At 41.2% G+C, this 25,832-nt stretch overlaps 22 non-coding genes across 22 annotated transcripts; all 22 read left to right on the top strand.

Annotated features, from left to right (window-relative positions):
- The first annotated feature begins 602 nt into the window (after positions 1 to 602).
- trnan-guu (transfer RNA asparagine (anticodon GUU)) lies at positions 603 to 676 on the top strand. The gene has a single exon. It is a non-coding gene; the product is annotated as a tRNA-Asn (tRNA).
- A 1,093-nt stretch (positions 677 to 1,769) lies between these two features.
- trnan-guu (transfer RNA asparagine (anticodon GUU)) lies at positions 1,770 to 1,843 on the top strand. Its single transcript has one exon. It is a non-coding gene; the product is annotated as a tRNA-Asn (tRNA).
- A 1,092-nt stretch (positions 1,844 to 2,935) lies between these two features.
- Positions 2,936 to 3,009, top strand: trnan-guu (transfer RNA asparagine (anticodon GUU)). The gene has a single exon. It is a non-coding gene; the product is annotated as a tRNA-Asn (tRNA).
- Positions 3,010 to 4,103: 1,094 nt separating this feature from the next.
- trnan-guu (transfer RNA asparagine (anticodon GUU)) lies at positions 4,104 to 4,177 on the top strand. The gene has a single exon. It is a non-coding gene; the product is annotated as a tRNA-Asn (tRNA).
- A 1,087-nt stretch (positions 4,178 to 5,264) lies between these two features.
- Positions 5,265 to 5,338, top strand: trnan-guu (transfer RNA asparagine (anticodon GUU)). The gene has a single exon. It is a non-coding gene; the product is annotated as a tRNA-Asn (tRNA).
- A 1,087-nt stretch (positions 5,339 to 6,425) lies between these two features.
- trnan-guu (transfer RNA asparagine (anticodon GUU)) lies at positions 6,426 to 6,499 on the top strand. Its single transcript has one exon. It is a non-coding gene; the product is annotated as a tRNA-Asn (tRNA).
- A 1,075-nt stretch (positions 6,500 to 7,574) lies between these two features.
- Positions 7,575 to 7,648, top strand: trnan-guu (transfer RNA asparagine (anticodon GUU)). The gene has a single exon. It is a non-coding gene; the product is annotated as a tRNA-Asn (tRNA).
- A 1,087-nt stretch (positions 7,649 to 8,735) lies between these two features.
- On the top strand, positions 8,736 to 8,809 carry trnan-guu (transfer RNA asparagine (anticodon GUU)). Its single transcript has one exon. It is a non-coding gene; the product is annotated as a tRNA-Asn (tRNA).
- A 1,075-nt stretch (positions 8,810 to 9,884) lies between these two features.
- On the top strand, positions 9,885 to 9,958 carry trnan-guu (transfer RNA asparagine (anticodon GUU)). The gene has a single exon. It is a non-coding gene; the product is annotated as a tRNA-Asn (tRNA).
- A 1,096-nt stretch (positions 9,959 to 11,054) lies between these two features.
- trnan-guu (transfer RNA asparagine (anticodon GUU)) lies at positions 11,055 to 11,131 on the top strand. Its single transcript has one exon. It is a non-coding gene; the product is annotated as a tRNA-Asn (tRNA).
- Positions 11,132 to 12,221: 1,090 nt separating this feature from the next.
- trnan-guu (transfer RNA asparagine (anticodon GUU)) lies at positions 12,222 to 12,295 on the top strand. The gene has a single exon. It is a non-coding gene; the product is annotated as a tRNA-Asn (tRNA).
- A 1,096-nt stretch (positions 12,296 to 13,391) lies between these two features.
- Positions 13,392 to 13,465, top strand: trnan-guu (transfer RNA asparagine (anticodon GUU)). Its single transcript has one exon. It is a non-coding gene; the product is annotated as a tRNA-Asn (tRNA).
- A 1,093-nt stretch (positions 13,466 to 14,558) lies between these two features.
- Positions 14,559 to 14,632, top strand: trnan-guu (transfer RNA asparagine (anticodon GUU)). Its single transcript has one exon. It is a non-coding gene; the product is annotated as a tRNA-Asn (tRNA).
- Positions 14,633 to 15,726: 1,094 nt separating this feature from the next.
- trnan-guu (transfer RNA asparagine (anticodon GUU)) lies at positions 15,727 to 15,800 on the top strand. Its single transcript has one exon. It is a non-coding gene; the product is annotated as a tRNA-Asn (tRNA).
- Positions 15,801 to 16,894: 1,094 nt separating this feature from the next.
- Positions 16,895 to 16,968, top strand: trnan-guu (transfer RNA asparagine (anticodon GUU)). The gene has a single exon. It is a non-coding gene; the product is annotated as a tRNA-Asn (tRNA).
- Positions 16,969 to 18,064: 1,096 nt separating this feature from the next.
- On the top strand, positions 18,065 to 18,138 carry trnan-guu (transfer RNA asparagine (anticodon GUU)). The gene has a single exon. It is a non-coding gene; the product is annotated as a tRNA-Asn (tRNA).
- Positions 18,139 to 19,864: 1,726 nt separating this feature from the next.
- On the top strand, positions 19,865 to 19,941 carry trnan-guu (transfer RNA asparagine (anticodon GUU)). Its single transcript has one exon. It is a non-coding gene; the product is annotated as a tRNA-Asn (tRNA).
- A 1,093-nt stretch (positions 19,942 to 21,034) lies between these two features.
- Positions 21,035 to 21,108, top strand: trnan-guu (transfer RNA asparagine (anticodon GUU)). Its single transcript has one exon. It is a non-coding gene; the product is annotated as a tRNA-Asn (tRNA).
- A 1,097-nt stretch (positions 21,109 to 22,205) lies between these two features.
- Positions 22,206 to 22,279, top strand: trnan-guu (transfer RNA asparagine (anticodon GUU)). The gene has a single exon. It is a non-coding gene; the product is annotated as a tRNA-Asn (tRNA).
- A 1,097-nt stretch (positions 22,280 to 23,376) lies between these two features.
- On the top strand, positions 23,377 to 23,450 carry trnan-guu (transfer RNA asparagine (anticodon GUU)). The gene has a single exon. It is a non-coding gene; the product is annotated as a tRNA-Asn (tRNA).
- Positions 23,451 to 24,547: 1,097 nt separating this feature from the next.
- Positions 24,548 to 24,621, top strand: trnan-guu (transfer RNA asparagine (anticodon GUU)). The gene has a single exon. It is a non-coding gene; the product is annotated as a tRNA-Asn (tRNA).
- Positions 24,622 to 25,715: 1,094 nt separating this feature from the next.
- Positions 25,716 to 25,789, top strand: trnan-guu (transfer RNA asparagine (anticodon GUU)). Its single transcript has one exon. It is a non-coding gene; the product is annotated as a tRNA-Asn (tRNA).
- The last annotated feature ends 43 nt before the right edge of the window (positions 25,790 to 25,832 follow it).

Here is a 25,832-nt window from a genome sequence, read left to right as displayed (position 1 = left end):
CAATGGTCTCTGATCTTCTGTTACTCAATAGCTTGATCATTCTGTGTTCTCCAAGGAACATATAATTTATTCTTATTAATCTGGCTGGTATGACAACGTAAATGATGTCAATCTGGCATGAAAAACCTTAGCATTTATATTTATCTTGCGAGAAGGACAATGTTGGTCCAGTGTGTTTGTGTGTATATGTACGCCAATACGCCATGAAAGTGACTAGCCACTTCATCATTCTTCCGGAGTCAGTCCCCTAATTATTTTGAATGGGCTTGGCGATTATATATTACATTTGTGAAAATGCAGTTGTTTAAAATATATATTTATCAGAATATATTTGTGATTGCGGCTGAATTTACTCCTGCCTGCCTTTTAATATAATGTTGCGCTGACGAACATTGCGCTACATTTTTGCCCTTTTAAGGCCATTCAAAAAGCTAACAAACATTAGAAAACTATAGGTCTACTTCCTTGAAAATGTTGCTGCACTTTTGATGCACGTTAACACAACCATTGGAACAAAGTGTTGTTGTTTCGTAAACTCCATGTTCAGTTGGATGAGAGCACAAATGGCCATCGATCAAGCGTCAGGGTCATATACACCACAAGTCTCTGTGGCGCAATTGGTTAGCGCGTTAGACTGTTAATCTAAAGGTTGGTGGTTCGAGCCCACCCAGGGACGACAGTTGTCAGTTTGTTGTGCTCCATGATGTGGATGTGACATCCTGGACCTGTAATGAGATTCCTGTTATTTTGCCCTGCTGATGGTCAATGCCAACACAAGCCTCTCTAGTGCAATCAGTTAGCGTGTTTGACTGTCAATCTAAAGGTTGGTGCATCATCACCACCCAGGGATGACATTTTTCAGATTGTGGAGATGTGAACTGACCCTTCCTGACTTGGTTTGAGCTTCCATGAGACTTTGGCCTGCTGAGGGTCAGTATAACCACAAGTCTCTGTGGTGCAATTGGTTGGCGCGTTAGACTGTTAATTTAAAAGTTGGTGATTTGAGCCCACCCAGGAATGCTGTCTTTCTGTTTCTAGTGATGTGGAAGACCTTCCTGGCCTTACAGTAAGCTTGCTTTTGACCTGCTGTGTTTCCTGTTGTCACATGTGATTGGTGTGTTGTTGAACATGAAAGATGACAAGTTATCATACCTACTGGTAAAATGGCTGTCAATGGTCTCTGATCTTCTGTTACTCAATAGCTTGATCATTCTGTGTTCTCCAAGGAACATATAATTTATTCTTATTAATCTGGCTGGTATGACAACGTAAATGATGTCAATCTGGCATGAAAAACCTTAGCATTTATATTTATCTTGCGAGAAGGACAATGTTGGTCCAGTGTGTTTGTGTGTATATGTACGCCAATACGCCATGAAAGTGACTAGCCACTTCATCATTCTTCCGGAGTCAGTCCCCTAATTATTTTGAATGGGCTTGGCGATTATATATTACATTTGTGAAAATGCAGTTGTTTAAAATATATATTTATCAGAATATATTTGTGATTGCGGCTGAATTTACTCCTGCCTTTTAATATAATGTTGCGCTGACGAACATTGCGCTACATTTTTGCCCTTTTAAGGCCATTCAAAAAGCTAACAAACATTAGAAAACTATAGGTCTACTTCCTTGAAAATGTTGCTGCACTTTTGATGCACGTTAACACAACCATTGGAACAAAGTGTTGTTGTTTCGTAAACTCCATGTTCAGTTGGATGAGAGCACAAATGGCCATCGATCAAGCGTCAGGGTCGTATACACCACAAGTCTCTGTGGCGCAATTGGTTAGCGCGTTAGACTGTTAATCTAAAGGTTGGTGGTTCGAGCCCACCCAGGGACGACAGTTGTCTGTTTGTTGTGCTCCATGATGTGGATGTGACATCCTGGACCTGTAATGAGATTCCTGTTATTTTGCCCTGCTGATGGTCAATGCCAACAAAAGCCTCTCTGTGCAATCAGTTAGCGTGTTTGACTGTCAATCTAAAGGTTGGTGCATCATCACCACCCAGGGATGACATTTTTCAGATTGTGGAGATGTGAACTGACCCTTCCTGACTTGGTTTGAGCTTCCATGAGACTTTGGCCTGCTGAGGGTCAGTATAACCACAAGTCTCTGTGGTGCAATTGGTTGGCGCGTTAGACTGTTAATTTAAAAGTTGGTGATTTGAGCCCACCCAGGAATGCTGTCTTTCTGTTTCTAGTGATGTGGAAGACCTTCCTGGCCTTACAGTAAGCTTGCTTTTGACCTGCTGTGTTTCCTGTTGTCACATGTGATTGGTGTGTTGTTGAACATGAAAGATGACAAGTTATCATACCTACTGGTAAAATGGCTGTCAATGGTCTCTGATCTTCTGTTACTCAATAGCTTGATCATTCTGTGTTCTCCAAGGAACATATAATTTATTTTTATTAATCTGGCTGGTATGACAACGTAAATCATGTCAATCTGGCATGAAAAACCTTAGCATTTATATTTATCTTGCGAGAAGGACAATGTTGGTCCAGTGTGTTTGTGTGTATATGTACGCCAATACGCCATGAAAGTGACTAGCCACTTCATCATTCTTCCGGAGTCAGTCCCCTAATTATTTTGAATGGGCTTGGCGATTATATATTACATTTGTGAAAATGCAGTTGTTTAAAATATATATTTATCAGAATATATTTGTGATTGCGGCTGAATTTACTCCTGCCTTTTAATATAATGTTGCGCTGACGAACATTGCGCTACATTTTTGCCCTTTTAAGGCCATTCAAAAAGCTAACAAACATTAGAAAACTATAGGTCTACTTCCTTGAAAATGTTGCTGCACTTTTGATGCACGTTAACACAACCATTGGAACAAAGTGTTGTTGTTTCGTAAACTCCATGTTCAGTTGGATGAGAGCACAAATGGCCATCGATCAAGCGTCAGGGTCGTATACACCACAAGTCTCTGTGGCGCAATTGGTTAGCGCGTTAGACTGTTAATCTAAAGGTTGGTGGTTCGAGCCCACCCAGGGACGACAGTTGTCAGTTTGTTGTGCTCCATGATGTGGATGTGACATCCTGGACCTGTAATGAGATTCCTGTTATTTTGCCCCGGTCAATGCCAACACAAGCCTCTCTAGTGCAATCAGTTAGCGTGTTTGACTGTCAATCTAAAGGTTGGTGCATCATCACCACCCAGGGATGACATTTTTCAGATTGTGGAGATGTGAACTGACCCTTCCTGACTTGGCTTGAGCTTCCATAAGACTTTGGCCTGCTGAGGATCAGTATAACCACAAGTCTCTGTGGTGCAATTGGTTGGCGCGTTAGACTGTTAATTTAAAAGTTGGTGATTTGAGCCCACCCAGGAATGCTGTCTTTCTGTTTCTAGTGATGTGGAAGACCTTCCTGGCCTTACAGTAAGCTTGCTTTTGACCTGCTGTGTTTCCTGTTGTCACATGTGATTGGTGTGTTGTTGAACATGAAAGATGACAAGTTATCATACCTACTGGTAAAATGGTTGTCAATGGTCTCTGATCTTCTGTTACTCAATAGCTTGATCATTCTGTGTTCTCCAAGGAACATATAATTTATTCTTATTAATCTGGCTGGTATGACAACGTAAATGATGTCAATCTGGCATGAAAAACCTTAGCATTTATATTTATCTTGCGAGAAGGACAATGTTGGTCCAGTGTGTTTGTGTGTATATGTACGCCAATATGCCATGAAAGTGACTAGCCACTTCATCATTCTTCCGGAGTCAGTCCCCTAATTATTTTGAATGGGCTTGGCGATTATATATTACATTTGTGAAAATGCAGTTGTTTAAAATATATATTTATCAGAATATATTTGTGATTGCGGCTGAATTTACTCCTGCCAGATGCCTTTTAATATAATGTTGCGCTGACGAACATTGCGCTACATTTTTGCCCTTTTAAGGCCATTCAAAAAGCTAACAAACATTAGAAAACTATAGGTCTACTTCCTTGAAAATGTTGCTGCACTTTTGATGCACGTTAACACAACCATTGGAACAAAGTGTTGTTGTTTCGTAAACTCCATGTTCAGTTGGATGAGAGCACAAATGGCCATCGATCAAGCGTCAGGGTCATATACACCACAAGTCTCTGTGGCGCAATTGGTTAGCGCGTTAGACTGTTAATCTAAAGGTTGGTGGTTCGAGCCCACCCAGGGACGACAGTTGTCAGTTTGTTGTGCTCCATGATGTGGATGTGACATCCTGGACCTGTAATGAGATTCCTGTTATTTTGCCCCGGTCAATGCCAACACAAGCCTCTCTAGTGCAATCAGTTAGCGTGTTTGACTGTCAATCTAAAGGTTGGTGCATCATCACCACCCAGGGATGACATTTTTCAGATTGTGGAGATGTGAACTGACCCTTCCTGACTTGGTTTGAGCTTCCATGAGACTTTGGCCTGCTGAGGGTCAGTATAACCACAAGTCTCTGTGGTGCAATTGGTTGGCGCGTTAGAGTGTTAATTTAAAAGTTGGTGATTTGAGCCCACCCAGGAATGCTGTCTTTCTGTTTCTAGTGATGTGGAAGACCTTCCTGGCCTTACAGTAAGCTTGCTTTTGACCTGCTGTGTTTCCTGTTGTCACATGTGATTGGTGTGTTGTTGAACATGAAAGATGACAAGTTATCATACCTACTGGTAAAATGGCTGTCAATGGTCTCTGATCTTCTGTTACTCAATAGCTTGATCATTCTGTGTTCTCCAAGGAACATATAATTTATTCTTATTAATCTGGCTGGTATGACAACGTAAATGATGTCAATCTGGCATGAAAAACCTTAGCATATATATTTATCTCGCGAGAAGGACAATGTTGGTCCAGTGTGTTTGTGTGTATATGTACGCCAATACGCCATGAAAGTGACTAGCCACTTCATCATTCTTCCGGAGTCAGTCCCCTAATTATTTTGAATGGGCTTGGCGATTATATATTACATTTGTGAAAATGCAGTTGTTTAAAATATATATTTATCATAATATATTTGTGATTGTGGCTGAATTTACTCCTGCCTTTTAATATAATGTTGCGCTGACGAACATTGCGCTACATTTTTGCCCTTTTAAGGCCATTCAAAAAGCTAACAAACATTAGAAAACTATAGGTCTACTTCCTTGAAAATGTTGCTGCACTTTTGATGCACGTTAACACAACCATTGGAACAAAGTGTTGTTGTTTCGTAAACTCCATGTTCAGTTGGATGAGAGCACAAATGGCCATCGATCAAGCGTCAGGGTCATATACACCACAAGTCTCTGTGGCGCAATTGGTTAGCGCGTTAGACTGTTAATCTAAAGGTTGGATGTTCGAGCCCACCCAGGGACGACAGTTGTCAGTTTGTTGTGCTCCATGATGTGGATGTGACATCCTGGACCTGTAATGAGATTCCTGTTATTTTGCCCTGGTCAATGCCAACAAAAGCCTCTCTAGTGCAATCAGTTAGCGTGTTTGACTGTCAATCTAAAGGTTGGTGCATCATCACCACCCAGGGATGACATTTTTCAGATTGTGGAGATGTGAACTGACCCTTCCTGACTTGGTTTGAGCTTCCATGAGACTTTGGCCTGCTGAGGGTCAGTATAACCACAAGTCTCTGTGGTGCAATTGGTTGGCGCGTTAGACTGTTAATTTAAAAGTTGGTGATTTGAGCCCACCCAGGAATGCTGTCTTTCTGTTTCTAGTGATGTGGAAGACCTTCCTGGCCTTACAGTAAGCTTGCTTTTGACCTGCTGTGTTTCCTGTTGTCACATGTGATTGGTGTGTTGTTGAACATGAAAGATGACAAGTTATCATACCTACTGGTAAAATGGCTGTCAATGGTCTCTGATCTTCTGTTACTCAATAGCTTGATCATTCTGTGTTCTCCAAGGAACATATAATTTATTTTTATTAATCTGGCTGGTATGACAACGTAAATCATGTCAATCTGGCATGAAAAACCTTAGCATTTATATTTATCTTGCGAGAAGGACAATGTTGGTCCAGTGTGTTTGTGTGTATATGTACGCCAATACGCCATGAAAGTGACTAGCCACTTCATCATTCTTCCGGAGTCAGTCCCCTAATTATTTTGAATGGGCTTGGCGATTATATATTACATTTGTGAAAATGCAGTTGTTTAAAATATATATTTATCAGAATATATTTGTGATTGCGGCTGAATTTACTCCTGCCTTTTAATATAATGTTGCGCTGACGAACATTGCGCTACATTTTTGCCCTTTTAAGGCCATTCAAAAAGCTAACAAACATTAGAAAACTATAGGTCTACTTCCTTGAAAATGTTGCTGCACTTTTGATGCACGTTAACACAACCATTGGAACAAAGTGTTGTTGTTTCGTAAACTCCATGTTCAGTTGGATGAGAGCACAAATGGCCATCGATCAAGCGTCAGGGTCGTATATACCACAAGTCTCTGTGGCGCAATTGGTTAGCGCGTTAGACTGTTAATCTAAAGGTTGGTGGTTCGAGCCCACCCAGGGACGACAGTTGTCTGTTTGTTGTGCTCCATGATGTGGATGTGACATCCTGGACCTGTAATGAGATTCCTGTTATTTTGCCCTGCTGATGGTCAATGCCAACAAAAGCCTCTCTGTTTGACTGTCAATCTAAAGGTTGGTGCATCATCACCACCCAGGGATGAAATTTTTCAGATATTGGAGATGTGAACTGACCCTTCCTGACTTGGTTTGAGCTTCCATGAGACTTTGGCCTGCTGAGGGTCAGAATAACCACAAGTCTCTGTGGTGCAATTGGTTGGCGCGTTAGACTGTTAATTTAAAAGTTGGTGATTTGAGCCCACCCAGGAATGCTGTCTTTCTGTTTCTAGTGATGTGGAAGACCTTCCTGGCCTTACAGTAAGCTTGCTTTTGACCTGCTGTGTTTCCTGTTGTCACATGTGATTGGTGTGTTGTTGAACATGAAAGATGACAAGTTATCATACCTACTGGTAAAATGGCTGTCAATGGTCTCTGATCTTCTGTTACTCAATAGCTTGATCATTCTGTGTTCTTCAAGGAACATATAATTTATTTTTATTAATCTGGCTGGTATGACAACGTAAATCATGTCAATCTGGCATGAAAAACCTTAGCATTTATATTTATCTTGCGAGAAGGACAATGTTGGTCCAGTGTGTTTGTGTGTATATGTACGCCAATACGCCATGAAAGTGACTAGCCACTTCATCATTCTTCCGGAGTCAGTCCCCTAATTATTTTGAATGGGCTTGGCGATTATATATTACATTTGTGAAAATGCAGTTGTTTAAAATATATATTTATCAGAATATATTTGTGATTGCGGCTGAATTTACTCCTGCCTTTTAATATAATGTTGCGCTGACGAACATTGCGCTACATTTTTGCCCTTTTAAGGCCATTCAAAAAGCTAACAAACATTAGAAAACTATAGGTCTACTTCCTTGAAAATGTTGCTGCACTTTTGATGCACGTTAACACAACCATTGGAACAAAGTGTTGTTGTTTCGTAAACTCCATGTTCAGTTGGATGAGAGCACAAATGGCCATCGATCAAGCGTCAGGGTCATATACACCACAAATCTCTGTGGCGCAATTGGTTAGCGCGTTAGACTGTTAATCTAAAGGTTGGTGGTTCGAGCCCACCCAGGGACGACAGTTGTCAGTTTGTTGTGCTCCATGATGTGGATGTGACATCCTGGACCTGTAATGAGATTCCTGTTATTTTGCCCCGGTCAATGCCAACACAAGCCTCTCTAGTGCAATCAGTTAGCGTGTTTGACTGTCAATCTAAAGGTTGGTGCATCATCACCACCCAGGGATGACATTTTTCAGATTGTGGAGATGTGAACTGACCCTTCCTGACTTGGCTTGATCTTCCATGAGACTTTGGCCTGCTGAGGATCAGTATAACCACAAGTCTCTGTGGTGCAATTGGTTGGCGCGTTAGACTGTTAATTTAAAAGTTGGTGATTTGAGCCCACCCAGGAATGCTGTCTTTCTGTTTCTAGTGATGTGGAAGACCTTCCTGGCCTTACAGTAAGCTTGCTTTTGACCTGCTGTGTTTCCTGTTGTCACATGTGATTGGTGTGTTGTTGAACATGAAAGATGACAAGTTATCATACCTACTGGTAAAATGGTTGTCAATGGTCTCTGATCTTCTGTTACTCAATAGCTTGATCATTCTGTGTTCTCCAAGGAACATATAATTTATTCTTATTAATCTGGCTGGTATGACAACGTAAATGATGTCAATCTGGCATGAAAAACCTTAGCATTTATATTTATCTTGCGAGAAGGACAATGTTGGTCCAGTGTGTTTGTGTGTATATGTACGCCAATACGCCATGAAAGTGACTAGCCACTTCATCATTCTTCCGGAGTCAGTCCCCTAATTATTTTGAATGGGCTTGGCGATTATATATTACATTTGTGAAAATGCAGTTGTTTAAAATATATATTTATCAGAATATATTTGTGATTGCGGCTGAATTTACTCCTGCCTTTTAATATAATGTTGCGCTGACGAACATTGCGCTACATTTTTGCCCTTTTAAGGCCATTCAAAAAGCTAACAAACATTAGAAAACTATAGGTCTACTTCCTTGAAAATGTTGCTGCACTTTTGATGCACGTTAACACAACCATTGGAACAAAGTGTTGTTGTTTCGTAAACTCCATGTTCAGTTGGATGAGAGCACAAATGGCCATCGATCAAGCGTCAGGGTCGTATACACCACAAGTCTCTGTGGCGCAATTGGTTAGCGCGTTAGACTGTTAATCTAAAGGTTGGTGGTTCGAGCCCACCCAGGGACGACAGTTGTCTGTTTGTTGTGCTCCATGATGTGGATGTGACATCCTGGACCTGTAATGAGATTCCTGTTATTTTGCCCTGCTGATGGTCAATGCCAACAAAAGCCTCTCTGTTTGACTGTCAATCTAAAGGTTGGTGCATCATCACCACCCAGGGATGAAATTTTTCAGATTGTGGAGATGTGAACTGACCCTTCCTGACTTGGTTTGAGCTTCCATGAGACTTTGGCCTGCTGAGGGTCAGTATAACCACAAGTCTCTGTGGTGCAATTGGTTGGCGCGTTAGACTGTTAATTTAAAAGTTGGTGATTTGAGCCCACCCAGGAATGCTGTCTTTCTGTTTCTAGTGATGTGGAAGACCTTCCTGGCCTTACAGTAAGCTTGCTTTTGACCTGCTGTGTTTCCTGTTGTCACATGTGATTGGTGTGTTGTTGAACATGAAAGATGACAAGTTATCATACCTACTGGTAAAATGGCTGTCAATGGTCTCTGATCTTCTGTTACTCAATAGCTTGATCATTCTGTGTTCTTCAAGGAACATATAATTTATTTTTATTAATCTGGCTGGTATGACAACGTAAATCATGTCAATCTGGCATGAAAAACCTTAGCATTTATATTTATCTTGCGAGAAGGACAATGTTGGTCCAGTGTGTTTGTGTGTATATGTACGCCAATACGCCATGAAAGTGACTAGCCACTTCATCATTCTTCCGGAGTCAGTCCCCTAATTATTTTGAATGGGCTTGGCGATTATATATTACATTTGTGAAAATGCAGTTGTTTAAAATATATATTTATCAGAATATATTTGTGATTGCGGCTGAATTTACTCCTGCCTTTTAATATAATGTTGCGCTGACGAACATTGCGCTACATTTTTGCCCTTTTAAGGCCATTCAAAAAGCTAACAAACATTAGAAAACTATAGGTCTACTTCCTTGAAAATGTTGCTGCACTTTTGATGCACGTTAACACAACCATTGGAACAAAGTGTTGTTGTTTCGTAAACTCCATGTTCAGTTGGATGAGAGCACAAATGGCCATCGATCAAGCGTCAGGGTCATATACACCACAAATCTCTGTGGCGCAATTGGTTAGCGCGTTAGACTGTTAATCTAAAGGTTGGTGGTTCGAGCCCACCCAGGGACGACAGTTGTCAGTTTGTTGTGCTCCATGATGTGGATGTGACATCCTGGACCTGTAATGAGATTCCTGTTATTTTGCCCCGGTCAATGCCAACACAAGCCTCTCTAGTGCAATCAGTTAGCGTGTTTGACTGTCAATCTAAAGGTTGGTGCATCATCACCACCCAGGGATGACATTTTTCAGATTGTGGAGATGTGAACTGACCCTTCCTGACTTGGCTTGATCTTCCATGAGACTTTGGCCTGCTGAGGATCAGTATAACCACAAGTCTCTGTGGTGCAATTGGTTGGCGCGTTAGACTGTTAATTTAAAAGTTGGTGATTTGAGCCCACCCAGGAATGCTGTCTTTCTGTTTCTAGTGATGTGGAAGACCTTCCTGGCCTTACAGTAAGCTTGCTTTTGACCTGCTGTGTTTCCTGTTGTCACATGTGATTGGTGTGTTGTTGAACATGAAAGATGACAAGTTATCATACCTACTGGTAAAATGGTTGTCAATGGTCTCTGATCTTCTGTTACTCAATAGCTTGATCATTCTGTGTTCTCCAAGGAACATATAATTTATTCTTATTAATCTGGCTGGTATGACAACGTAAATGATGTCAATCTGGCATGAAAAACCTTAGCATTTATATTTATCTTGCGAGAAGGACAATGTTGGTCCAGTGTGTTTGTGTGTATATGTACGCCAATACGCCATGAAAGTGACTAGCCACTTCATCATTCTTCCGGAGTCAGTCCCCTAATTATTTTGAATGGGCTTGGCGATTATATATTACATTTGTGAAAATGCAGTTGTTTAAAATATATATTTATCATAATATATTTGTGATTGTGGCTGAATTTACTCCTGCCAGATTTGCCTTTTAATATAATGTTGCGCTGACAAACATTGCGCTACATTTTTGCCCTTTTAAGGCCATTCAAAAAGCTAACAAACATTAGAAAACTACAGGGCTACTTCCTTGAAAATGTTGCTGCACTTTTGATGCACGTTAACACAACCATTGGAACAAAGTGTTGTTGTTTCGTAAACTCCATGTTCAGTTGGATGAGAGCACAAATGGCCATCGATCAAGCGTCAGGGTCATATACACCATAAGTCTCTGTGGCGCAATTGGTTAGTGCGTTAGACTGTTAATCTAAAGGTTGGTGGTTCGAGCCCACCCAGTGCTGACAGTTGTCAGTTTGTTGTGCTCCATGATGTGGATGTGACATCCTGGACCTGTAATGAGATTCCTGTTATTTTGCCCTGCTGAGGGTCAATGCCAACACAAGCCTCTCTAGTGCAATCAGTTAGCGTGTTTGACTGTCAATCTAAAGGTTGGTGCATCATCACCACCCAGGGATGAAATTTTTCAGATTGTGGAGATGTGAACTGACCCTTCCTGACTTGGTTTGAGCTTCCATGAGACTTTGGCCTGCTGAGGGTCAGTATAACCACAAGTCTCTGTGGTGCAATTGGTTGGCGCGTTAGACTGTTAATTTAAAAGTTGGTGATTTGAGCCCACCCAGGAATGCTGTCTTTCTGTTTCTAGTGATGTGGAAGACCTTCCTGGCCTTACAGTAAGCTTGCTTTTGACCTGCTGTGTTTCCTGTTGTCACATGTGATTGGTGTGTTGTTGAACATGAAAGATGACAAGTTATCATACCTACTGGTAAAATGGCTGTCAATGGTCTCTGATCTTCTGTTACTCAATAGCTTGATCATTCTGTGTTCTCCAAGGAACATATAATTTATTTTTATTAATCTGGCTGGTATGACAACGTAAATCATGTCAATCTGGCATGAAAAACCTTAGCATTTATATTTATCTTGCGAGAAGGACAATGTTGGTCCAGTGTGTTTGTGTGTATATGTACGCCAATACGCCATGAAAGTGACTAGCCACTTCATCATTCTTCCGGAGTCAGTCCCCTAATTATTTTGAATGGGCTTGGCGATTATATATTACATTTGTGAAAATGCAGTTGTTTAAAATATATATTTATCAGAATATATTTGTGATTGCGGCTGAATTTACTCCTGCCTTTTAATATAATGTTGCGCTGACGAACATTGCGCTACATTTTTGCCCTTTTAAGGCCATTCAAAAAGCTAACAAACATTAGAAAACTATAGGTCTACTTCCTTGAAAATGTTGCTGCACTTTTGATGCACGTTAACACAACCATTGGAACAAAGTGTTGTTGTTTCGTAAACTCCATGTTCAGTTGGATGAGAGCACAAATGGCCATCGATCAAGCGTCAGGGTCATATACACCACAAATCTCTGTGGCGCAATTGGTTAGCGCGTTAGACTGTTAATCTAAAGGTTGGTGGTTCGAGCCCACCCAGGGACGACAGTTGTCAGTTTGTTGTGCTCCATGATGTGGATGTGACATCCTGGACCTGTAATGAGATTCCTGTTATTTTGCCCCGGTCAATGCCAACACAAGCCTCTCTAGTGCAATCAGTTAGCGTGTTTGACTGTCAATCTAAAGGTTGGTGCATCATCACCACCCAGGGATGACATTTTTCAGATTGTGGAGATGTGAACTGACCCTTCCTGACTTGGCTTGATCTTCCATGAGACTTTGGCCTGCTGAGGATCAGTATAACCACAAGTCTCTGTGGTGCAATTGGTTGGCGCGTTAGACTGTTAATTTAAAAGTTGGTGATTTGAGCCCACCCAGGAATGCTGTCTTTCTGTTTCTAGTGATGTGGAAGACCTTCCTGGCCTTACAGTAAGCTTGCTTTTGACCTGCTGTGTTTCCTGTTGTCACATGTGATTGGTGTGTTGTTGAACATGAAAGATGACAAGTTATCATACCTACTGGTAAAATGGTTGTCAATGGTCTCTGATCTTCTGTTACTCAATAGCTTGATCATTCTGTGTTCTCCAAGGAACATATAATTTATTCTTATTAATCTGGCTGGTATGACAACGTAAATGATGTCAATCTGGCATGAAAAACCTTAGCATTTATATTTATCTTGCGAGAAGGACAATGTTGGTCCAGTGTGTTTGTGTGTATATGTACGCCAATACGCCATGAAAGTGACTAGCCACTTCATCATTCTTCCGGAGTCAGTCCCCTAATTATTTTGAATGGGCTTGGCGATTATATATTACATTTGTGAAAATGCAGTTGTTTAAAATATATATTTATCATAATATATTTGTGATTGTGGCTGAATTTACTCCTGCCAGATTTGCCTTTTAATATAATGTTGCGCTGACAAACATTGCGCTACATTTTTGCCCTTTTAAGGCCATTCAAAAAGCTAACAAACATTAGAAAACTACAGGGCTACTTCCTTGAAAATGTTGCTGCACTTTTGATGCACGTTAACACAACCATTGGAACAAAGTGTTGTTGTTTCGTAAACTCCATGTTCAGTTGGATGAGAGCACAAATGGCCATCGATCAAGCGTCAGGGTCATATACACCATAAGTCTCTGTGGCGCAATTGGTTAGTGCGTTAGACTGTTAATTTAAAGGTTGGTGGTTCGAGCCCACCCAGTGCCGAAAGTTGTCAGTTTGTTGTGCTCCATGATGTGGATGTGACATCCTGGACCTGTAATGAGATTCCTGTTATTTTGCCCTGCTGATGGTCAATGCCAACACAAGCCTCTCTAGTGCAATCAGTTAGCGTGTTTGACTGTCAATCTAAAGGTTGGTGCATCATCACCACCCAGGGATGACATTTTTCAGATTGTGGAGATGTGAACTGACCCTTCCTGACTTGGCTTGAGCTTCCATGAGACTTTGGCCTGCTGAGGATCAGTATAACCACATGTCCCTGTGGTGCAATTGGTTGGCGCGTTAGACTGTTAATTTAAAAGTTGGTGATTTGAGCCCACCCAGGAATGCTGTCTTTCTGTTTCTAGTGATGTGGAAGACCTTCCTGGCCTTACAGTAAGCTTGCTTTTGACCTGCTGTGTTTCCTGTTGTCACATGTGATTGGTGTGTTGTTGAACATGAAAGATGACAAGTTATCATACCTACTGGTAAAATGGTTGTCAATGGTCTCTGATCTTCTGTTACTCAATAGCTTGATCATTCTGTGTTCTCCAAGGAACATATAATTTATTCTTATTAATCTGGCTGGTATGACAACGTAAATGATGTCAATCTGGCATGAAAAACCTTAGCATTTATATTTATCTTGCGAGAAGGACAATGTTGGTCCAGTGTGTTTGTGTGTATATGTACGCCAATACGCCATGAAAGTGACTAGCCACTTCATCATTCTTCCGGAGTCAGTCCCCTAATTATTTTGAATGGGCTTGGCGATTATATATTACATTTGTGAAAATGCAGTTGTTTAAAATATATATTTATCAGAATATATTTGTGATTGCGGCTGAATTTACTCCTGCCTTTTAATATAATGTTGCGCTGACGAACATTGCGCTACATTTTTGCCCTTTTAAGGCCATTCAAAAAGCTAACAAACATTAGAAAACTATAGGTCTACTTCCTTGAAAATGTTGCTGCACTTTTGATGCACGTTAACACAACCATTGGAACAAAGTGTTGTTGTTTCGTAAACTCCATGTTCAGTTGGATGAGAGCACAAATGGCCATCGATCAAGCGTCAGGGTCATATACACCACAAGTCTCTGTGGCGCAATTGGTTAGCGCGTTAGACTGTTAATCTAAAGGTTGGTGGTTCGAGCCCACCCAGGGACGACAGTTGTCAGTTTGTTGTGCTCCATGATGTGGATGTGACATCCTGGACCTGTAATGAGATTCCTGTTATTTTGCCCCGGTCAATGCCAACACAAGCCTCTCTAGTGCAATCAGTTAGCGTGTTTGACTGTCAATCTAAAGGTTGGTGCATCATCACCACCCAGGGATGACATTTTTCAGATTGTGGAGATGTGAACTGACCCTTCCTGACTTGGTTTGAGCTTCCATGAGACTTTGGCCTGCTGAGGGTCAGTATAACCACAAGTCTCTGTGGTGCAATTGGTTGGCGCGTTAGAGTGTTAATTTAAAAGTTGGTGATTTGAGCCCACCCAGGAATGCTGTCTTTCTGTTTCTAGTGATGTGGAAGACCTTCCTGGCCTTACAGTAAGCTTGCTTTTGACCTGCTGTGTTTCCTGTTGTCACATGTGATTGGTGTGTTGTTGAACATGAAAGATGACAAGTTATGATACCTACTGGTAAAATGGCTGTCAATGGTCTCTGATCTTCTGTTACTCAATAGCTTGATCATTCTGTGTTCTCCAAGGAACATATAATTTATTCTTATTAATCTGGCTGGTATGACAACGTAAATGATGTCAATCTGGCATGAAAAACCTTAGCATATATATTTATCTCGCGAGAAGGACAATGTTGGTCCAGTGTGTTTGTGTGTATATGTACGCCAATACGCCATGAAAGTGACTAGCCACTTCATCATTCTTCCGGAGTCAGTCCCCTAATTATTTTGAATGGGCTTGGCGATTATATATTACATTTGTGAAAATGCAGTTGTTTAAAATATATATTTATCATAATATATTTGTGATTGTGGCTGAATTTACTCCTGCCAGATGCCTTTTAATATAATGTTGCGCTGACGAACATTGCGCTACATTTTTGCCCTTTTAAGGCCATTCAAAAAGCTAACAAACATTAGAAAACTATAGGTCTACTTCCTTGAAAATGTTGCTGCACTTTTGATGCACGTTAACACAACCATTGGAACAAAGTGTTGTTGTTTCGTAAACTCCATGTTCAGTTGGATGAGAGCACAAATGGCCATCGATCAAGCGTCAGGGTCATATACACCACAAGTCTCTGTGGCGCAATTGGTTAGCGCGTTAGACTGTTAATCTAAAGGTTGGTGGTTCGAGCCCACCCAGGGACGACAGTTGTCAGTTTGTTGTGCTCCATGATGTGGATGTGACATCCTGGACCTGTAATGAGATTCCTGTTATTTTGCCCCGGTCAATGCCAACACAAGCCTCTCTAGTGCAATCAGTTAGCGTGTTTGACTGTCAATCTAAAGGTTGGTGCATCATCACCACCCAGGGATGACATTTTTCAGATTGTGGAGATGTGAACTGACCCTTCCTGACTTGGTTTGAGCTTCCATGAGACTTTGGCCTGCTGAGGGTCAGTATAACCACAAGTCTCTGTGGTGCAATTGGTTGGCGCGTTAGAGTGTTAATTTAAAAGTTGGTGATTTGAGCCCACCCAGGAATGCTGTCTTTCTGTTTCTAGTGATGTGGAAGACCTTCCTGGCCTTACAGTAAGCTTGCTTTTGACCTGCTGTGTTTCCTGTTGTCACATGTGATTGGTGTGTTGTTGAACATGAAAGATGACAAGTTATGATACCTACTGGTAAAATGGCTGTCAATGGTCTCTGATCTTCTGTTACTCAATAGCTTGATCATTCTGTGTTCTCCAAGGAACATATAATTTATTCTTATTAATCTGGCTGGTATGACAACGTAAATGATGTCAATCTGGCATGAAAAACCTTAGCATATATATTTATCTCGCGAGAAGGACAATGTTGGTCCAGTGTGTTTGTGTGTATATGTACGCCAATACGCCATGAAAGTGACTAGCCACTTCATCATTCTTCCGGAGTCAGTCCCCTAATTATTTTGAATGGGCTTGGCGATTATATATTACATTTGTGAAAATGCAGTTGTTTAAAATATATATTTATCATAATATATTTGTGATTGTGGCTGAATTTACTCCTGCCAGATGCCTTTTAATATAATGTTGCGCTGACGAACATTGCGCTACATTTTTGCCCTTTTAAGGCCATTCAAAAAGCTAACAAACATTAGAAAACTATAGGTCTACTTCCTTGAAAATGTTGCTGCACTTTTGATGCACGTTAACACAACCATTGGAACAAAGTGTTGTTGTTTCGTAAACTCCATGTTCAGTTGGATGAGAGCACAAATGGCCATCGATCAAGCGTCAGGGTCGTATACACCACAAGTCTCTGTGGCGCAATTGGTTAGCACGTTAGACTGTTAATCTAAAGGTTGGTGGTTCGAGCCCACCCAGGGACAACAGTTGTCAGTTTGTTGTGCTCCATGATGTGGATGTGACATCCTGGACCTGTAATGAGATTCCTGTTATTTTGCCCCGGTCAATGCCAACACAAGCCTCTCTAGTGCAATCAGTTAGCGTGTTTGACTGTCAATCTAAAGGTTGGTGCATCATCACCACCCAGGGATGACATTTTTCAGATTGTGGAGATGTGAACTGACCCTTCCTGACTTGGCTTGAGCTTCCATGAGACTTTGGCCTGCTGAGGATCAGTATAACCACAAGTCTCTGTGGTTCAATTGGTTGGCGCGTTAGACTGTTAATTTAAAAGTTGGTGATTTGAGCCCACCCAGGAATGCTGTCTTTCTGTTTCTAGTGATGTGGAAGACCTTCCTGGCCTTACAGTAAGCTTGCTTTTGACCTGCTGTGTTTCCTGTTGTCACATGTGATTGGTGTGTTGTTGAACATGAAAGATGACAAGTTATCATACCTACTGGTAAAATGGTTGTCAATGGTCTCTGATCTTCTGTTACTCAATAGCTTGATCATTCTGTGTTCTCCAAGGAACATATAATTTATTCTTATTAATCTGGCTGATATGACAACGTAAATGATGTCAATCTGGCATGAAAAACCTTAGCATTTATATTTATCTTGCGAGAAGGACAATGTTGGTCCAGTGTGTTTGTGTGTATATGTACGCCAATACGCCATGAAAGTGACTAGCCACTTCATCATTCTTCCGTAGTCAGTCCCCTAATTATTTTGAATGGGCTTGGCGATTATATATTACATTTGTGAAAATGCAGTTGTTTAAAATATATATTTATCAGAATATATTTGTGATTGCGGCTGAATTTACTCCTGCCAGATTTGCCTTTTAATATAATGTTGCGCTGACGAACATTGCGCTACATTTTTGCCCTTTTAAGGCCATTCAAAAAGCTAACAAACATTAGAAAACTATAGGTCTACTTCCTTGAAAATGTTGCTGCACTTTTGATGCACGTTAACACAACTATTGGAACAAAGTGTTGTTGTTTCGTAAACTCCATGTTCAGTTGGATGAGAGCACAAATGGCCATCGATCAAGCGTCATGGTTATATACACAACAAGTCTCTGTGACGCAATTGGTTAGCGCGTTAGTCTGTTAATCTAAAGGTTGGTGGTTCGAGCCCACCCAGGGACGACAGTTGTCAGTTTGTTGTGCTCCATGATGTGGATGTGACATCCTGGACCTGTAATGAGATTCCTGTTATTTTGCCCCGGTCAATGCCAACACAAGCCTCTCTAGTGCAATCAGTTAGCGTGTTTGACTGTCAATCTAAAGGTTGGTGCATCATCACCACCCAGGGATGACATTTTTCAGATTGTGGAGATGTGAACTGACCCTTCCTGACTTGGCTTGAGCTTCCATGAGACTTTGGCCTGCTGAGGATCAGTATAACCACAAGTCTCTGTGGTGCAATTGGTTGGCGCGTTAGACTGTTAATTTAAAAGTTGGTGATTTGAGCCCACCCAGGAATGCTGTCTTTCTGTTTCTAGTGATGTGGAAGACCTTCCTGGCCTTACAGTAAGCTTGCTTTTGACCTGCTGTGTTTCCTGTTGTCACATGTGATTGGTGTGTTGTTGAACATGAAAGATGACAAGTTATCATACCTACTGGTAAAATGGTTGTCAATGGTCTCTGATCTTCTGTTACTCAATAGCTTGATCATTCTGTGTTCTCCAAGGAACATATCATTTATTCTTATTAATCTGGCTGGTATGACAACGTAGTTAGACTGTTAATCTAAAGGTTGGTGGTTCGAGCCCACCCATGGAAGACAGTTGTCAGTTTGTTGTGCTCCATGATGTGGATGTGACATCCTGGACCTGTAATGAGATTCCTGTTATTTTGCCCTGCCAACACAAGCCTCTCTAGTGCAATCAGTTAGCGTGTTTGACTGTCAATCTAAAGGTTGGTGCATCATCACCACCCAGGGATGACATTTTTCAGATTGTGGAGATGTGAACTGACCCTTCCTGACTTGGTTTGAGCTTCCATGAGACTTTGGCCTGCTGAGGGTCAGTATAACCACAAGTCTCTGTGGTGCAATTGGTTGGCGCGTTAGACTGTTAATTTAAAAGTTGGTGATTTGAGCCCACCCAGGAATGCTGTCTTTCTGTTTCTAGTGATGTGGAAGACCTTCCTGGCCTTACAGTAAGCTTGCTTTTGACCTGCTGTGTTTCCTGTTGTCACATGTGATTGGTGTGTTGTTGAACATGAAAGATGACAAGTTATCATACCTACTGGTAAAATGGCTGTCAATGGTCTCTGATCTTCTGTTACTCAATAGCTTGATCATTCTGTGTTCTCCAAGGAACATATAATTTATTCTTATTAATCTGGCTGGTATGACAACGTAAATGATGTCAATCTGGCATGAAAAACCTTAGCATTTATATTTATCTCGCGAGAAGGACAATGTTGGTCCAGTGTGTTTGTGTGTATATGTACGCCAATACGCCATGAAAGTGACTAGCCACTTCATCATTCTTCCGGAGTCAGTCCCCTAATTATTTTGAATGGGCTTGGCGATTATATATTACATTTGTGAAAATGCAGTTGTTTAAAATATATATTTATCAGAATATATTTGTGATTGCGGCTGAATTTACTCCTGCCAGATTTGCCTTTTAATATAATGTTGCGCTGACGAACATTGCGCTACATTTTTGCCCTTTTAAGGCCATTCAAAAAGCTAACAAACATTAGAAAACTATAGGTCTACTTCCTTGAAAATGTTGCTGCACTTTTGATGCACGTTAACACAACCATTGGAACAAAGTGTTGTTGTTTCGTAAACTCCATGTTCAGTTGGATGAGAGCACAAATGGCCATCGATCAAGCGTCAGGGTCATATACACTACAAGTCACTGTGGTGCAATTGGTTAGCGCGTTAGACTGTTAATCTAAAGGTTGGTGGTTCGAGCCCACCCAGGGACGACAGTTGTCAGTTTGTTGTGCTCCATGATGTGGATGTGACATCCTGGACCTGTAATGAGATTCCTGTTATTTTGCCCCGGTCAATGCCAACACAAGCCTCTCTAGTGCAATCAGTTAGCGTGTTTGACTGTCAATCTAAAGGTTGGTGCATCATCACCACCCAGGGATGACATTTTTCAGATTGTGGAGATGTGAACTGACCCTTCCTGACTTGGTTTGAGCTTCCATGAGACCTTGGCCTGCTGAGGGTCAGTATAACCACAAGTCTCTGTGGTGCAATTGGTTGGCGCGTTAGACTGTTAATTTAAAAGTTGGTGATTTGAGCCCACCCAGGAATGCTGTCTTTCTGTTTCTAGTGATGTGGAAGACCTTCCTGGCCTTACAGTAAGCTTGCTTTTGACCTGCTGTGTTTCCTGTTGTCACATGTGATAGGTGTGTTTTGTTGAACATGAAAGATGACAAGTTATCATACCTACTGGTAAAATGGCTGTCAATGGTCTCTGATCTTCTGTTACTCAATAGCTTGATCATTCTGTGTTCTCCAAGGAACATATAATTTATTCTTATTAATCTGGCTGGTATGACAACGTAAATGATGTCAATCTGGCATGAAAAACCTTAGCATTTATATTTATCTCGCGAGAAGGACAATGTTGGTCCAGTGTGTTTGTGTGTATATGTACGCCAATACGCCATGAAAGTGACTAGCCACTTCATCATTCTTCCGGAGTCAGTCCCCTAATTATTTTGAATGGGCTTGGCGATTATATATTACATTTGTGAAAATGCAGTTGTTTAAAATATATATTTATCAGAATATATTTGTGATTGAGGCGGGATTTACTCCTGCCAGATGCCTTTTAATATAATGTTGCGCTGACGAACATTGCGCTACATTTTTGCCCTTTTAAGGCCATTCAAAAAGCTAACAAACATTAGAAAACTATAGGTCTACTTCCTTGAAAATGTTGCTGCACTTTTGATGCACGTTAACACAACAATTGGAACAAAGTGTTGTTGTTTCGTAAACTCCATGTTCAGTTGGATGAGAGCACAAATGGCCATCGATCAAGCGTCAGGGTCATATACACCACAAGTCTCTGTGGCGCAATTGGTTAGCGCGTTAGACTGTTAATCTAAAGGTTGGTGGTTCGAGCCCACCCAGGGACGACAGTTCTCAGTTTGTTGTGCTCCATGATGTGGATGTGACATCCTGGACTTGTAATGAGATTCCTGTTATTTTGCCCTGCTGATCAATGCCAACACAAGCCTCTCTAGTGCAATCAGTTAGCGTGTTTCACTGTCAATCTAAAGGTTGGTGCATCATCACCACCCAGGGATGACATTTTTCAGATTGTGGAGATGTGAACTGACCCTTCCTGACTTGGTTTGAGCTTCCATGAGACTTTGGCCTGCTGAGGGTCAGTATAACCACAAGTCTCTGTGGTGCAATTGGTTGGCGCGTTAGAGTGTTAATTTAAAAGTTGGTGATTTGAGCCCACCCAGGAATGCTGTCTTTCTGTTTCTAGTGATGTGGAAGACCTTCCTGGCCTTACAGTAAGCTTGCTTTTGACCTGCTGTGTTTCCTGTTGTCACATGTGATTGGTGTGTTGTTGAACATGAAAGATGACAAGTTATCATACCTACTGGTAAAATGGCTGTCAATGGTCTCTGATCTTCTGTTACTCAATAGCTTGATCATTCTGTGTTCTCCAAGGAACATATAATTTATTCTTATTAATCTGGCTGGTATGACAACGTAAATGATGTCAATCTGGCATGAAAAACCTTAGCATTTATATTTATCTCGCGAGAAGGACAATGTTGGCCCAGTGTGTTTGTGTGTATATGTACGCCAATACGCCATGAAAGTGACTAGCCACTTCATCATTCTTCCGGAGTCAGTCCCCTAATTATTTTGAATGGGCTTGGCGATTATATATTACATTTGTGAAAATGCAGTTGTTTAAAATATATATTTATCAGAATATATTTGTGATTGAGGCGGGATTTACTCCTGCCAGATGCCTTTTAATATAATGTTGCGCTGACGAACATTGCGCTACATTTTTGCCCTTTTAAGGCCATTCAAAAAGCTAACAAACATTAGAAAACTATAGGTCTACTTCCTTGAAAATGTTGCTGCACTTTTGATGCACGTTAACACAACCATTGGAACAAAGTGTTGTTGTTTCGTAAACTCCATGTTCAGTTGGATGAGAGCACAAATGGCCATTGATCAAGCGTCAGGGTCATATACACCACAAGTCACTGTGGCGCAATTGGTTAGCGCGATAGACTGTTAATCTAAAGGTTGGTGGTTCGATCCCACCCAGGGACGACTGTTCTCAGTTTGTTGTGCTCCATGATGTGGATGTGACATCCTGGACTTGTAATGAGATTCCTGTTATTGTGCCCTGCTGATCAATGCCAACACAAGCCTCTCTAGTGCAATCAGTTAGCGTGTTTGACTGTCAATCTAAAGGTTGGTGCATCATCACCACCCAGGGATGACATTTTTCAGATTGTGGAGATGTGAACTGACCCTTCCTGACTTGGTTTGAGCTTCCATGAGACTTTGGCCTGCTGAGGGTCAGTATAACCACAAGTCTCTGTGGTGCAATTGGTTGGCGCGTTAGAGTGTTAATTTAAAAGTTGGTGATTTGAGCCCACCCAGGAATGCTGTCTTTCTGTTTCTAGTGATGTGGAAGACCTTCCTGGCCTTACAGTAAGCTTGCTTTTGACCTGCTGTGTTTCCTGTTGTCACATGTGATTGGTGTGTTGTTGAACATGAAAGATGACAAGTTATCATACCTACTGGTAAAATGGCTGTCAATGGTCTCTGATCTTCTGTTACTCAATAGCTTGATCATTCTGTGTTCTCCAAGGAACATATAATTTATTCTTATTAATCTGGCTGGTATGACAATGTAAATGATGTCAATCTGGCATGAAAAACCTTAGCATTTATATTTATCTCGCGAGACGGACAATGTTGGTCCAGTGTGTTTGTGTGTATATGTACGCCAATACGCCATGAAAGTGACTAGCCACTTCATCATTCTTCCGGAGTCAGTCCCCTAATTATTTTGAATGGGCTTGGCGATTATATATTACATTTGTGAAAATGCAGTTGTTTAAAATATATATTTATCAGAATATATTTGTGATTGAGGCGGGATTTACTCCTGCCAGATGCCTTTTAATATAATGTTGCGCTGACGAACATTGCGCTACATTTTTGCCCTTTTAAGGCCATTCAAAAAGCTAACAAACATTAGAAAACTATAGGTCTACTTCCTTGAAAATGTTGCTGCACTTTTGATGCACGTTAACACAACCATTGGAACAAAGTGTTGTTGTTTCGTAAACTCCATGTTGAGTTGGATGAGAGCACAAATGGCCATCGATCAAGCGTCAGGGTCATATACACCACAAGTCTCTGTAGCGCAATTGGTTAGCGCGTTAGACTGTTAATCTAAAGGTTGGTGGTTCGAGCCCACCCAGGGACGACTGTTCTCAGTTTGTTGTGCTCCATGATGTCGATGTGACATCCTGGACTTGTAATGAGATTCCTGTTATTTTGCCCTGCTGATCAATGCCAACACAAGCCTCTCTAGTGCAATCAGTTAGCGTGTTTGACTGTCAATCTAAAGGTTGGTGCATCATCACCACCCAGGGATGACATTTTTCAGATTGTGGAGATGTGAACTGACCCTTCCTGACTTGGTTTGAGCTTCCATGAGACTTTGGCCTGCTGAGGGTCAGTATAACCACAAGTCTCTGTGGTGCAATTGGTTGGCGCGTTAGAGTGTTAATTTAAAAGTTGGTGATTTGAGCCCACCCAGGAATGCTGTCTTTCTGTTTCTAGTGATGTGGAAGACCTTCCTGGCCTTACAGTAAGCTTGCTTTTGACCTGCTGTGTTTCCTGTTGTCACATGTGATTGGTGTGTTGTTGAACATGAAAGATGACAAGTTATCATACCTACTGGTAAAATGGCTGTCAATGGTCTCTGATCTTCTGTTACTCAATAGCTTGATCATTCTGTGTTCTCCAAGGAACATATAATTTATTCTTATTAATCTGGCTGGTATGACAACGTAAATGATGTCAATCTGGCATGAAAAACCTTAGCATTTATATTTATCTCGCGAGAAGGACAATGTTGGTCCAGTGTGTTTGTGTGTATATGTACGCCAATACGCCATGAAAGTGACTAGCCACTTCATCATTCTTCCGGAGTCAGTCCCCTAATTATTTTGAATGGGCTTGGCGATTATATATTACATTTGTGAAAATGCAGTTGTTTAAAATATATATTTATCAGAATATATTTGTGATTGAGGCGGGATTTACTCCTGCCAGATGCCTTTTAATATAATGTTGCGCTGACGAACATTGCGCTACATTTTTGCCCTTTTAAGGCCATTCAAAAAGCTAACAAACATTAGAAAACTATAGGTCTACTTCCTTGAAAATGTTGCTGCACTTTTGATGCACGTTAACACAACCATTGGAACAAAGTGTTGTTGTTTCGTAAACTCCATGTTGAGTTGGATGAGAGCACAAATGGCCATCGATCAAGCGTCAGGGTCATATACACCACAAGTCTCTGTAGCGCAATTGGTTAGCGCGTTAGACTGTTAATCTGAAGGTTGGTGGTTCGAGCCCACCCAGGGACGACTGTTCTCAGTTTGTTGTGCTCCATGATGTGGATGTGACATCCTGGACCTGTAATGAGATTCCTGTTATTTTGCCCCGGTCAATGCCAACACAAGCCTCTCTAGTGCAATCAGTTAGCGTGTTTGACTGTCAATCTAAAGGTTGGTGCATCATCACCACCCAGGGATGACATTTTTCAGATTGTGGAGATGTGAACTGACCCTTCCTGACTTGGTTTGAGCTTCCATGAGACTTTGGCCTGCTGAGGGTCAGTATAACCACAAGTCTCTGTGGTGCAATTGGTTGGCGCGTTAGACTGTTAATTTAAAAGTTGGTGATTTGAGCCCACCCAGGAATGCTGTCTTTCTGTTTCTAGTGATGTGGAAGACCTTCCTGGCCTTACAGTAAGCTTGCTTTTGACCTGCTGTGTTTCCTGTTGTCACATGTGATTGGTGTGTTGTTGAACATGAAAGATGACAAGTTATCATACCTACTGGTAAAATGGCTGTCAATGGTCTCTGATCTTCTGTTACTCAATAGCTTGATCATTCTGTGTTCTCCAAGGAACATATAATTTATTCTTATTAATCTGGCTGGTATGACAATGTAAATGATGTCAATCTGGCATGAAAAACCTTAGCATTTATATTTATCTCGCGAGACGGACAATGTTGGTCCAGTGTGTTTGTGTGTATATGTACGCCAATACGCCATGAAAGTGACTAGCCACTTCATCATTCTTCCGGAGTCAGTCCCCTAATTATTTTGAATGGGCTTGGCGATTATATATTACATTTGTGAAAATGCAGTTGTTTAAAATATATATTTATCAGAATATATTTGTGATTGAGGCGGGATTTACTCCTGCCAGATGCCTTTTAATATAATGTTGCGCTGACGAACATTGCGCTACATTTTTGCCCTTTTAAGGCCATTCAAAAAGCTAACAAACATTAGAAAACTATAGGTCTACTTCCTTGAAAATGTTGCTGCACTTTTGATGCACGTTAACACAACCATTGGAACAAAGTGTTGTTGTTTCGTAAACTCCATGTTGAGTTGGATGAGAGCACAAATGGCCATCGATCAAGCGTCAGGGTCATATACACCACAAGTCTCTGTAGCGCAATTGGTTAGCGCGTTAGACTGTTAATCTAAAGGTTGGTGGTTCGAGCCCACCCAGGGACGACTGTTCTCAGTTTGTTGTGCTCCATGATGTCGATGTGACATC

Source organism: Oncorhynchus clarkii, chromosome 21, assembly GCF_045791955.1.
Source record: "Oncorhynchus clarkii lewisi isolate Uvic-CL-2024 chromosome 21, UVic_Ocla_1.0, whole genome shotgun sequence".
Classification (NCBI taxonomy): domain Eukaryota; kingdom Metazoa; phylum Chordata; class Actinopteri; order Salmoniformes; family Salmonidae; genus Oncorhynchus; species Oncorhynchus clarkii.
The sequence above is the reverse complement of the archived record's forward strand: the minus strand, read 5'-3'. Positions and strand labels throughout refer to the sequence as shown.